Here is a 14,174-nt window from a genome sequence, read left to right as displayed (position 1 = left end):
CCTTATGATATCCTTGACAAAAGGCATTTGAACACATACAATTCATTGTGACTATGTGATTCATTCAACTTTGTTTGTTCACGGTCAAACCGCCATAGGAAATGAATGGGAAAGAGAATAATTTTCGTCCATACACACTCCTACAACTTCCCTGTGCTTGTATGCCCATTCTACACATGAATCATACTTTCCACAAGAGAGCTTAGAGTAAATTATGGGAGCTCAGTGGTTTCTTGAACTAATGTACTTCTCCCCCGATGTGAACCACACCTGCCGAACAAATCAACCATCTCTTTCACAATCTCCTTCTACCAATCCTCTTCACAGGTCCTTCATGCGTGTGAACCACCAATGTTCGCACACATGCATGCACGCACACACAGAAACACACCCACCCACAGCCAAACAGACATACACACACACACCCACACAGACATACACACATACACACACACACACACACACAACACACATACACACACACAGACACACACATACACACACTTCATGTTGTTAGTTCATGTTGTCATGTTGCCACTTGTGCATGTGAACCACCAATGTTCACACACACAGAAACACTCACACACACACGTTGTAGATGTTAATGTTTTAATGACGTTCTTTTTACAATAAATGTTCTATTAAGAATACTTTCTGTCATTTTTATTGGTATAAAGGCAATTAAAACGGTCCGGGCAAATTTAACCACGAACAGTAAATTAAGGGGGGTAGCAAAAAACAGTGTTTACAGGTTAAAATACCACAGTGTACAAATACTCTAAACTCTAATACTCTACTAAACTTACTAATACTAAACTTCTTGTTAAAGTATCAAACAAAGCAACTTACAGTTTCTCCGTGTAGATGAAGTAGATTCTCACTCGACACCTGAGAGAAAAGCTCTGACAGGTGATCTGTTTCCTGGAATGAGTCAGAGCTCCACCTGGAATGACAGGAGGCCAGGTAACCTGTAATTAAAGCTATCTATTTGTTCAGAGGACAAACAATGCCAAAACTAAAATATGTGGGTCGATATTTAAATGTACCAAAAGGGGTGTGCCAAACAATTGATTCATATTCAAATCGCGATTCAATCTCTTTTGTCTACTGCAATCAGATGGGAAAAGTAACGACATTTACATACTGTGAATTGTTTTTTGAATCGAGAATCGATTTTGAATCAAATCTTGAGCCTAAAAATCAATATTGAATCGTGACATTTTCTGAATCGTGCACCCCTATGTACCAATAATATTAGAAATACATGTAGCAGCGGCCCAGATAGCTCAGTTGGTAGAGCAGGCGCCCATATATAGAGGTTTACTCCTCGATGCAGCAGGCTTGGGGTTCAACTCGGACCTGCAGCCCTTTGCTGCATGTCATCCCCCCTCTCTCCCCTTTCATGTCTTCTGCTGACCTATCAAAATAAAGGCTGAAAATACCCTCCAAAAAATACATGTAGGCATTAATTCATTGACTAAAAAAGTGACATCAATTAAAATGTCTGTTTTAATTTGCCTCTTTAATTATTTACCTTTGAATGAATCCTCTCCTGTGTGTTTTTGCTGCTAAACGCCGGAGGAAATACCAGATGTGTTTATGATAATTCATAAAGGATCTATAATACAGTAACAAGGATCAATAACTGGACTCTGACTCTTCGTTACTCTCCCAAATATTCACCCAACGGGTCTGTGTTAAGACGACAGTTTGACAGTTTGAGTCAGAAGTCTGATTGTTTTTAGTTTAGTTTCTCTGCAGCGTTTCCTGATCTTAAACTAAACTAATGACAGCTTTGAGTTCACGAGTCAAACGTTTGAGAAGAGTTAAATTACCTTCAGATGGAGCTTCTTACGGAGAGAAAAGAAGCTGGGACACAACAACAGATTCTGAGAAATGACATGTAATGACATGTAATGAAGTGAAAGTAAACTTTAAACAGCAAACACACCCAGAGACAGAGAGGTGCAAGGTTGCAATGTGACATCTACATATTGCAGAAATATGTGGATGTCACACACACACACAAACACACACACACACACACACACACACACACACAGACACACAGACACAGACATATGAAGGTAAATATGGTGCAAAACGTGAGAGCTTGTAGAATACAATGTGAGAACTTGCAGAACAAAAAAATTTAACTTGTATGTTAAAATTCCACACTTGTAAAATAGGTTTGCACTTGTAATTTAAAGTGTCAGTACTTGTAAAATTGTCAATGTCACTTGTAAAAAAAATTTACACGTTGTTAAATAAAAATGTGCACTTGTAAAAAAAAATGTGCACTTGTAAAATAAAAATTTGCATCTAAAGTAATTTGGTTACATTATGTGACTAATTTGAAAATTTGTAATTGAAATTTGCACTTGTAGAAAAAAATATTCATCAAATGTGTAGATTGATATTTGCATGAACACAATAGCGCTGCAAACTTGTAATGCAACATTTACTCATGTACTTTTTTTTTCAGGTTGATTTTCCATCACAACCACAACTCGGGGATATACCCTCTCGAATCTGTCACTGTGCGTCCCGCGCATCACCAAGAGAATCGCGCCTCGACTTTTGCAACACTTGTTGCGATATTTGGTGCAAAAAATTTGTACCTGTGGACTTAGGCTGTGGAGCTCTGATCCAACAGAACGGGGAAAGCAGGGTTTCTATCGCCAGATGAGGGACAACTCTGTCCGGCTTATTTAGCTATGTCGCATGGAAGCCTGGTTGAATAGCAAGCTAGCGCGCTAACTAACCAACCAGCCTGATTCTAAATAAATATCTTTTAATTATCTTAACACTTTTTAACAGTCAAACTGAAACACTCGCGGTGAGCTCCAGGTCCTGCAGACGGACCGTCACCAGCGGGTATCGGCCAGCGGAGCAACATCGCTATTATTGCCAGAAAGCTGCGCTGCCGACCTCGACCTGCAGTCGGAGTCCAGCGGGACACAGAGAGCCCCGCACCCGTAGCATCGGCACATCCCCGGCCATGACCACAGCTTGCTTTGCTGATGTTGTGCCTCACTGCCAATCATTGCACCCGCGGGCAGCAACAATAGCTTCTGCAGAATTACATCCACCTCGCGGGCAGCAGCAATCATTTTTGCCGAATAATGCGTCATCTCTTAACCCTCGTTGCTGCCGGGATTTGCACCCAGGTAGCAAGGAAATGATAGTCTGATAAAACATTGATGTCTCTAAACGTTGTAAAATTATAATCATTATTGATGAACATGACAAAGGAATGTATATAGCCTACATTTTAATTAAACAGTAGCTACTTTGCCTTATAAAATCATTATTTCCCCTTATGGATGGAAGTCTTGGCAGGGATGCAGAACTTGGCACGTGTTACCCGCTGATGACGGTCCGTGCGGCTGCAGGACCTGGAGCTCACCGCCAGTGTTTCAGTTTGACTGTTAAAGTGTTTAGATAACTAAAAAATGGTATTTATTTAGAAGCTGGTTAGTTAGCTAACGCTAGCTTGCTATTCCACCAACACTAGCGGTGAGCTGCTACCGGTGCGGGGCTCTCTGTGTCCGGCTGGAGCTCCGACTGCAGGTCGAGGTCGGCAGCGAAGCTTTCTGGCAATAATAGCGATGTTGCTCCGCTGGCCGATACCGCTGGTGACGGTCCGCTGCGCAGGACCTGGAGCTCACCGCCAGTGTTTCAGTTTGACTGTTAAAAAGTGTTAAGATAATTAAAAGGTATTTATTTAGAATCAGGCTGGTTAGTTATAACGCTTAGCTTGCTATTCAACCAGGCTTCCATGCGACATAGCTAAATAAGCCGGACAGAGTTGTCCCTCATCTGGCGATAGAAACCCTGCTTTCCCGTTCTGTTGGATCAGAGCTCCACAGCCTAAGTCCACAGGTACAAATTAGTTTTGCACCAAATGTATCGCAACAAGTGTTGCAAAAGTCGAGGCAGGATTCGCCTCTTGGTGATGCGAGAACGCATACAGTGACAGATTCGAGAGGTTGTAATCACTGAGTTGTGGTTGTGATGGAAAATCAACCTGAGTAAAAAAAAAAGTACATGAGTAAATGTTGCATTACAAGTTTGCAGCTGTCATTGTGTTCATGCAAATATCAATCTACACATTTGTGAATATTTTTCTACAAGTGCAAATTTCAATTTACAAGTTCAGATTTTTTTACAAGCTCTCATGTTTTTTTTCTTTTGTGACTTCAAATGTGAATAATTTTTACAAGTGCAAATTTTTATTTTACAAGTGCAAATTTTTATTTTACAAGTGCACATTTTTATTTTACAAGTGCAAATTTTTATTTTACAAGTGCAAATTTTTATTTTACAAGTGCACATTTTTATTTTACAAGTGCAAATTTTAACATACAAGTTAAATTTTTTTGTTCTGCAAGTTCTCACATTGTATTCTACAAGCTCTCACGTTTTGCACCATATTTACCTTCATACACACACACACACACACACATAAATAATTTAAATGGGGGTATCTGTCATTTTCACAAATATATAAAAGTAAATAATACATACTGTGTAAAAAAAAGAGTCACATTTCTTTTTTAAATGTACTATATGTAAAAAGACGAGTCTGTCTACACTCACGCTTTTATTTATTTATCACTTACGGGCTACCAGCTAGCTAACTAGCTACTCTCAGGACAGCTTCCTGCAGCGTTTGTTGTCAACGGTTGTCAAACTAGCCAACCGCGAAGTACCTGGGGTAGTATCAACGTTAGTCACTTGGTTGAAACGTGTTCTGGAGTGACAGAAAATATATGCCATCACCCAGTTCCAGTCATGTCTCTCTCAAAACGTGCCCTAAAGAGTAACGTTGTCGACGTGCTCAGGCAATTTCAGTGAAAGTGGGAGACGGAATATTTTGTTATCGAGCACAGGGGCACCCCTACGTGTCTCATGTGCACAGAGAAAGTTGAGGTGTACAAGGAATATAACATCAGACGTCATTACTCAACTAGACATGCTGAGGAGTATACAAAATACCAGCGAGATGAGAGAAAGAACCGGGGTCGCCAATCTTAAAAAATGTCTATTGAGCCAAGAAGATTTATTTAAGAACTTTTGTTGAATACTTGATGCGGCCCAGCCTGACCCACACTCTACCTCGAGCAGCCCCCAGGTGAATTGAGTTTGAGACCCCTGCACTAAAGCATGTTCACAGTTCTTTACCTTTATTATTTTGGTGTTTTATCATATACGCTAACCCACTTTATTAGTTTAATTAATTTAAATTTTAAGAATTCATTCAGTAAAATAATCTATACCTTTATATGATCATTTTTCTATTAATTATTCTATGCACCTTCTTTTGCTTTTAATTGATTAATTAAAAGATATTGGATCTAATTTAGTAGTAAACGTATAATATTCCCCTCTGAGATGTAGTGAACGACAAAATGTGTGAATAGTTCATAAAATAAAACATTAAAAACCTTTAAAAGTTCAGTGAGTGAGTTCCAGCTGTCAGCTGCTGGTGTCTGGTGTAATGGCGCCCTCTGGTGGAGATCAGCAGCAACTACAAGCAGAGCTGCAGAAGACAAAAACATTAAAACCAAACATGTTTACAGTTTTTATTATTTTAATTTGAATATTTTTATCTTATACACTAACTCGGCTTTTTAAATTAAATTTTACCTACTCGTGTATTTATTTTGTAATACTATATGCCTTAATTTGATTTATTATGATTATTATACTTATTATTTAATTATATTTAATTATTTTTATTGAATTATTTTAAATACTTAATCTAATAAAACTGATTAAAATAAAAGGATATTGTATTATAAAATAATTGCATTATACAGATACATTTTTTCAAATATGCAATAAATAAAATAAAAAGGATTAAGGATTTAAAACATGCATTTAAATAATATATTTATACATTTAATAAATAATGATTAGAATAAAGGGATACAGATTTACAAAATACATACATAAAATGTAATAGAATTTAATTTGCATATTTAAACAGAACATTAAAGTAAACTTTTAAATACAAAAAATAATTGTCTTAATGTAAGTAATCAGCTGATATCTGTTAGTTAAAATGTTTCCTAACATGTTGCAACACGAGGCTGCAGCTGTCTGACTGTTTACACACACACACACACACACACACACACACACCACACACACACACACACACACACAGACAGACAGACAGACAGACAGACAGACAGACACACATATATATATATATATACACACACACACACACACACACGTGTCGTGTATATAGACTACTGATGCCCTAACGCACGTGTCAAACTCAAGGCCCGCGGTCCAAATCTGGCCGCTCGCAAATGTTGATCTGGCCCAGTTTTCCAAACTGGGATTACGAGACACTCAAAGCAGAATTGGGCCGAGTTGCTGCTCTTAAAAATGTAATCATTGTTTTGCGCGATTTGTTAAACTCTCGGATGGCTACGTTCAGACTGCAGCAAAAGTGGCCCAAATTTGGAAAAGAAACATGTTTTTGGGGTCAAGTGAGCAGGTCAGACTTCTTCAGAAGTAGTGTGAACACTCAAATCAGATTTAGACCACTTCCATATGTGGTCCTGAATCAGACCCAGGGCTGATATTTTTCAGTGTGGCCGCAGTGTGAACAACCAAGGAGGATTTGAGGCGACTTTTACATCAATCTACATCGACATTTGTCACAATTATGCTCTGGACACAGACAGTAACATTACAAACCCGACTAGGCTACAACATGGAGACCAGTGATGGAGCGAGTCACTGGAGGGAGAGGGAGGTGTTAGACCTCATTAGTGTTACGGCCGCCATTACACAAAACTTTTGAAATAAAAGTGAAAAAGCTGACTTCCTCCATGACCTCGCTAACGTTAGTGCACCAGCGTGCTGCGTCTGATGTCATCGTTATTGGTCTTTTGGGCATGCGGGTCAGTTCAAAACACAAACAGTTCACACTGGAATCTGATATAGGCCACATTTTTTAGTTTAAGATGATTTTTTGGGGCATTTTAGGCCTTTATTTGACAGGAGAGAGAGACAGAGAGAGCGAGAGAGAGAGAGAGGGATGACATGCAGTAAAGGGCTGCAGGTCAGAGTTGAACCTGGGAGTAAAACTCTATATATGGGCGCGCACTCTACCAAGTGTGCCACCTGGGCGGCTGATATAGGCCACATTTTAAAAGGTAATGTCAACAGCCAAACAGAAAATAGGATCTGAGCAAATAATCCGAACTAAGCATTAAGACTTGCGGTGTGAACGTAGTCTATGATGGTCTACAGAACGTTTCTGCTGACTTTATGTCAACCAAACTGTAAGTGAGAAGACTTTATAAAACAAGAAATAATATTTATATATATATATATATATATATATATATATATATATATATATATATATATATATATATATATACACACATAGGCACACATAGGCACACACACACATATACACACGCATATACACATACATATACACACACAGACACACACATACACACAGACACACACATATACACACACAGTCACACACATATACACACATATACACATACATATACACACACAGACACACACATACACACAGACACACACATATACACACACAGTCACACACATATACACAAACACACAAATATACACACAGACACACACACACACACACATATACACTGACAGACACACAGACAGAATTGTATTAAATTAAATCATCATAATCTGTCTGTTCAGACGAACACACACGGAGCTCCTCGGTGGATCCTCCTCAGAGACGGTCCAGTGGTGAAGGACGCTGTCCTGACTCCAGGAGACGCAGGTTTGATCCCCGCCTCAGCTACGCCACACAGGTGTACGTTTGAGATAATGTGTTTGTCATTTCACATCTATTTAAACTTGTGAATTTACAAACTTCAACTTTTTCTGCATTACAATTTAAAGTTAAAACCTCCAGACACTTCTGTCACTTTTCCCGAATTTCTTTGTTGATTTTTTTGGACATTTTTGTTCTTGTTTTGACCAAGTTTATGAAGCTTTCTCCAACATTTTTTGTCACTTTTTGACGTTTTCTCACTTTTCCAATGTCTTTCTTGTTTTTTTTTTGCACGTTTTTGTTATTTTTTTCCAGTGTTCATTCAGTTTTTTTTCTTCAAAAGCTATAAAATTACATAAAACACCCAAATTCAATAATAGTAGTGATTATGATAACTATTATGAATAGTTATTTAACTTGTGATGAGCGTTGTAGGAAACCATCCATGTTATTTCTTTTGACAATTTGGTTGAAAGAAACCCCAAATTTCTGATATAGAAACTTTTTGAACTTGAGAACAGTCTTTAACAGGCTTTTTGTTTATCCCAGTTTAGTTCTTTATGTTCTGTGTCTTTGTGACTTGAGTGTGTGATGTAAAAATGACTCAACATGTGAACAGACGTCATGTAGAACATGTTGTCGTTGTGAGTTCTTCTTACATCACTCGGCTCTCCGGTTTCTTCTCACGAGTTTTACCGTGTGATCTGCCAAATCATTACAGCTCCGTGTTCTCGCTGGCGTCTGTGTTGTTGTTATCGTATGGGAAAGGAAATGATGAAATAATATTGCTTGTTTAGTTTAGTTGTTTCACAGAACATAAAAAAACTAATTATGTATTGAAGAAATACATAAATACATACAAGGGTAGAAACCTGTAACAGCCACAACCAAAGTGTAGAAATACATAGAGGCTATATAGAGGAATAACTAACTTGCAAAGGTTATAAACATTATTGGAAAAGGATGAAAACAGTGAAAAATAGTGTGAAAAACAGTGTGAAAACAGCGTGAAAAGAGCACGAAAAGAGCACGAAAACAGTGTAGAAAACAGTGTGAAAACAGTGTAAAAAACAGTATAGAAAACAGTGTAGAAACTGTGAAAACAGTATAGAAAACAGTGTAAAAACAGTGTAGAAAACAGTGTGAAAACAGTGTAGAAAACAGTGTGAAAACAGTGTAAAAACAGTGTTGAAAACAGTGTAGAAAACAGTGTGAAAACAGTATAGAAAACAGTGTAGAAAACAGTGTGAAAACAGTATAGAAAACAGTGTGAAAACAGTGTAGAAAACAGTGTGAAAACAGTATAGAAAACAGTGTGAAAACAGTGTGAAAACAGTGTAGCAAACAGTGTGAAAACAGTGTGAAAACAGTGTAGAAAACAGTGTAGAAAACAGTGTGAAAACAGTATAGAAAACAGTATAGAAAACAGTGTGAAAACAGTGTGAAAACACCACGAAAACAGTGTGAAAACACTGCAAAGACTGAAAACAGTGTGAAAACACTGCAAAGACTGAAAACAGTGTGAAAACACTGCAAAGACTGAAAACAGTGTGAAAACGTGCAAAAACAGTGTAAAAACAGTGTAGAAAACAGTGTGAAAACACTGCAAAAACTGTGAAAACAGTGTACAAAACAGTGTAAAATCAGTGTAGAAAACAGTGTGAAAACAGTGTAGAAAACAGTGTGAAAACACCACGAAAACAGTGTGAAAACACTGCAAAGACTGAAAACAGTGTGAAAACACTGCAAAGACTGAAAACAGTGTGAAAACGTGCAAAAACAGTGTAAAATCAGTGTAGAAAACAGTGTGAAAACAGCAACAGACCTACCTGTCTCTTTCAATACAGACAGTACCCAATGTTTACCTGCTAAAAGTCTTTTTTATGCTTTTGTATTTCAGTTTAATGTCAAAAAACAAACATTTAATTTCAAAGTGTCTATTTGCGTTCATGCGCCAGTCGAGATTTCGCGGATATTTGAATAGAATCAGGCTTCTTTTTAATGAAATGTTTTTATGATTGAATGAATCAGTAATGGAGGAGCCTCAACATGTAAACAGAGGTCATGCAACATGTTGTTGTTGGAGTTTGTTCTCGAGGCGTCTGACCCTCAGTCAGGCATGTGCCGCAGCAGCAAAGGCTTCTGGGAGTCTATTTCCGGATCAGCAGAGAGAGAGACAAACAGCCGGCCGGCAGCTCGGGTTTCCCTCCCTATAAAGGCTGCGTGGCGTCCGACTGCGGCAGACTGAAATAAACCTCTGAGCGAGACGCAGAGAGAGCTACACAGAGCCGAAACAACCACACGACAAAGAATGGACATCCAAACGGGTCAGGTGGTGCGTCCGCTGAGCGCCATGGAGAGCATGGAGCGGCAGCTGAGCTGCCCGATCTGCCTGGACATGTTCACCAAGCCCGTGGTCATCCTGCCGTGCCAGCACAACCTGTGCCGCGGCTGCGCCAACGACCTCTACGAGTCGCGCAACCCCTACCACTACTCGGGCGGCACCTTCCGCTGCCCGACCTGCCGCTTCGAGGTGGTGCTGGACCGCCACGGCGTGTTCGGGCTGCAGAGGAACCTCCTGGTGGAGAACATCATCGACCTCTACAAGCAGCAGCAGGAGAGCAAGGCGGGCGACTCGCCGAACGGCGAGGACGCCCCCCTAAAAGACACGGACGCCAAGCAGCCGCGCTGCTCCGAGCACGAAGACGAGCGCATCAACATCTTCTGCATCACCTGCCAGACGCCCACCTGCTCGCTGTGCAAGGTGTTCGGCGAGCACAAGGACTGCGAGGTGTCCCCGCTGCACGCCGTGTACCAGAGCCAGAAGGGCGAGCTGCGCTCGGCCGTGGAGCTGCTCGCCGCCGCCAACGCTTGCATTCAGGCCACGATGGCGAAGATGGACGACACGTGCGTTGATCCTGGAGAACGGCGAGCTGCAGCGCAGGCGGCTGGGCGAGAGCTTCGACCTGCTGTTCGCCATCCTGGAGGAGCGCAAAGGCGAGCTGCTGGAGCGCGTCAGCGGCGAGGAGCGGGACAAAGTGGCGGCGCTCAGGGCGCTGACGGAGACGTACAAGCAGCAGCTGCAGCACGGCGTGCAGCTGCAGGAGCGGCTGACGCAGAGTCTGCAGGCGAGCGGCGCCGCGGAGTTCCTGCTCGCCGCCAAGCAGCTGCAGGAGGAGGCGCGGCAGGCGGCGAGCGGCGCGGCGGCCCTGCAGAGGCCCGAGCCGGGCTACGAGAGCATGGAGCACCTCAGCGTGGACACCAGTCAGGCCGAGGCGCTGCTCGCCGTCATGGACTTCAGACACGGTGGCGAGGAGGCAGCGCGGGACGCAGACAGAGACTAAAAACAAGTCAGAAAAGACTTAAAACAAACGCAAAGTTAAAGACTTTGCACATTAAATCCGAGGGGTCCTCTAAGATACTGAAAAGTTTTTGTTTAAGATCATTTTTGGGAGCTTTTCCACCTTTAATCGACAGGACAGCTAGGTGAGAGAGAGAGAGAGAGAGAGGTGGAAAGACATGCAGGAAATGGTCACAGGTCGGACTCGAACGCTGGACATCTGCGTCGAGGCTTAAGCCTCTCAGTATGTGTGCGCCTGCTCTACCCACTGAGCCAACCTGGCCACAGACGCTGGACAGAATGACCTTCCACAGATGATTAAATCTGAAGTGAGAAGATGAATTCCCGTTGAAACGGCTCATTATAAAGACTTGAAGAGTGTTTCTGGTGGGAGGAAGAAGACCATGAGGCTGACAGAAAGTAAGAAACACAGTAAGAAAAGACTTAAAAAAGGGAAAATGTCCGAAAAAGCTGCTGCTGCTTTCCCAGAAAACTTGAGCAACTCTTGGAGGAAAACGTTGGAGGAGTCGTGTTATAACTTTGGGGGAAAGTTTTTGTATTTTAATTTTTATACTTTTTTTTATTGTTGAATTATTTAAAGTCGGGATAAAGTCCAGACTCTAGAGAGAGATTTCATGTGTTGTGTTCGAGACATGTTCGTGTCTGTAAAACTGAAAACTTGAACTGCAAACATGTGCACTCGATTTCAGACTCTGCTGTAACTTTGAGATGTATTTTAAACGTGTGAATAAAGTTTTAGCTGACCGTTAACGTTGCCCTTGCCATTTCTCAGGGACTTTCCAAACACTTAAGGACGCACATGGTTTTTCCTATTTTTACCGGAGGTCAGTGAATGCCTCGTGGCCTTTTTTAGTCGTGTGTCGGTGTGAATGGAGGCTATTTTCTCTGACAGGACAGGAATAGTTTAAGAGGGGTTTTATCTGGGTGGTGGGTCATGTTTCTGAGGGTGACCCAGCTGGACTGATGCATGATGGGAAACGGAGACAGCGGCTGTTTTCATCTCGCCACACTCACAGTTTGACACGAGGTGTGAACAGTGACTCAGATAAACTGCCTCTCTGTATATGGAGGCCGTTTACAGACATAAATATATGCATGCAGACACACACACACACACACACACACACACACATACATACAGAGACACACACACACACACACACACACACACACACACACACACAGACACACACACACACACACACACACACAGAGACACACTCACAGACACACACACACATACATACAGAGATGCACACACACACAGAGACACAGACAGACAGACACACACACACACATACATACAGAGACACACACACAGACACACAAACACAAAACACACACACACACATACAGAGAGACACACACACACCCCCACACACACAGACACACACATACAGAGACACACACACACACACACGCACACACACTCACAGACACACACACACACATACACACACACATACATACAGAGACACACTCACAGACACACACACACATACATACAGAGATGCACACACACACAGAGACACAGACAGACAGACACACACACACGCACACTCACAGACACACACACACACATACATACAGAGACACACACACAGACACACAAACACAAAACACACACACACATACAGAGAGACACACACACACCCCCACACACACAGACACACACATACAGAGACACACACACACACACACACACTCACAGACACACACTCACAGACACACACTCACAGACACACACACACACATAGGCCTGTCGCGATAGTCAATAAATCGAGTTATCGCATGATAAGAAAAAATTAGCTCGATAATTTTTCCGGCCGATAATTTCCGTTTGCATGCTTGTTTGTTTTCCTCGTCTCTCTCTACCAAAGAGACTGGAGGACCACTCTCGGTTCCTTAGCGTAACGAGGAGTGAACCCTCTTGTCAGGCGCGTGGTCTTTGTGTGGGCGCTAGGCTACTCCAGGCGGAGAGAGCGACAGAGTTGGAGCAGGGTTTCCTGCAGCACTTTGCAGTTAAGGCGCCGTCAAAAAAAGAAAGTATATGAGCGATATCCACCGTGTTACTCGGCGTCCCGTTGTCTCCGTTTCATTCCAAACCGCACAGCTGACAACCTGCAGGTGGAGGCGGGGTCAGGCTCGGATACATATAGGGTACTAGATACATATAGGGTACTAGATACATATAGGGTACTAGATACATATAGGGTACTAGATACATATAGGGTACTAGATACATATAGGGTACTAGATACATATAGGGTACTAGATAGATATAGGGTACTAGATACATATAGGGTACTAGATACATATAGGGTACTAGATATAGATATAGGGTCACTAGATACATATAGGGTACTAGATACATATAGGGTACTAGATACATATAGGGTACTAGATACATATAGGGTATGTACTAGATACATATAGGGTACTAGATACATATAGGGTACTAGATACATATAGGGTACTAGATACATATAGGGTATGTACTAGATACATATAGGGTACTAGATACATATAGGGTACTAGATACATATAGGGTACTAGATACATATAGGGTATGTACTAGATACATATAGGGTACTAGATACATATAGGGTACTAGATACATATAGGGTATGTACTAGATACATATAGGGTAATTAGATACATATAGGGTACTAGATACATATAGGGTACTAGATACATATAAGGGTACTAGATACATATAGGTTGTACTAGATACATATAGGGTATGTACTAGATACATATAGGGTACTAGATACATATAGGATACTAGCTAAATATAGGTATACTAGATACATATAGGGTACTAGATACATATAGGGTATGTACTAGATACATATAGGGTACTAGATAAATATAGGGTACTAGATACATATAGGATACTAGCTAAATATAGGATACTAGATACATATAGGGTACTAGATACATATAGGGTATGTACTAGATACATATAGGGTATGTACTAGATACATATAAGGTACTAGATACATATAG

General features: G+C 41.1%; 1 pseudogene; it reads left to right on the top strand.

The window, feature by feature from the left end:
* The first annotated feature begins 10,034 nt into the window (after positions 1 to 10,034).
* Positions 10,035 to 11,288, top strand: LOC120554690 (annotated as a pseudogene).
* The last annotated feature ends 2,886 nt before the right edge of the window (positions 11,289 to 14,174 follow it).

This window comes from Perca fluviatilis, chromosome 24, assembly GCF_010015445.1.
Source record: "Perca fluviatilis chromosome 24, GENO_Pfluv_1.0, whole genome shotgun sequence".
NCBI lineage: Eukaryota > Metazoa > Chordata > Actinopteri > Perciformes > Percidae > Perca > Perca fluviatilis.
Note: the sequence above shows the minus strand (reverse complement) of the source record. Positions and strands in the feature narration are given on the sequence as shown.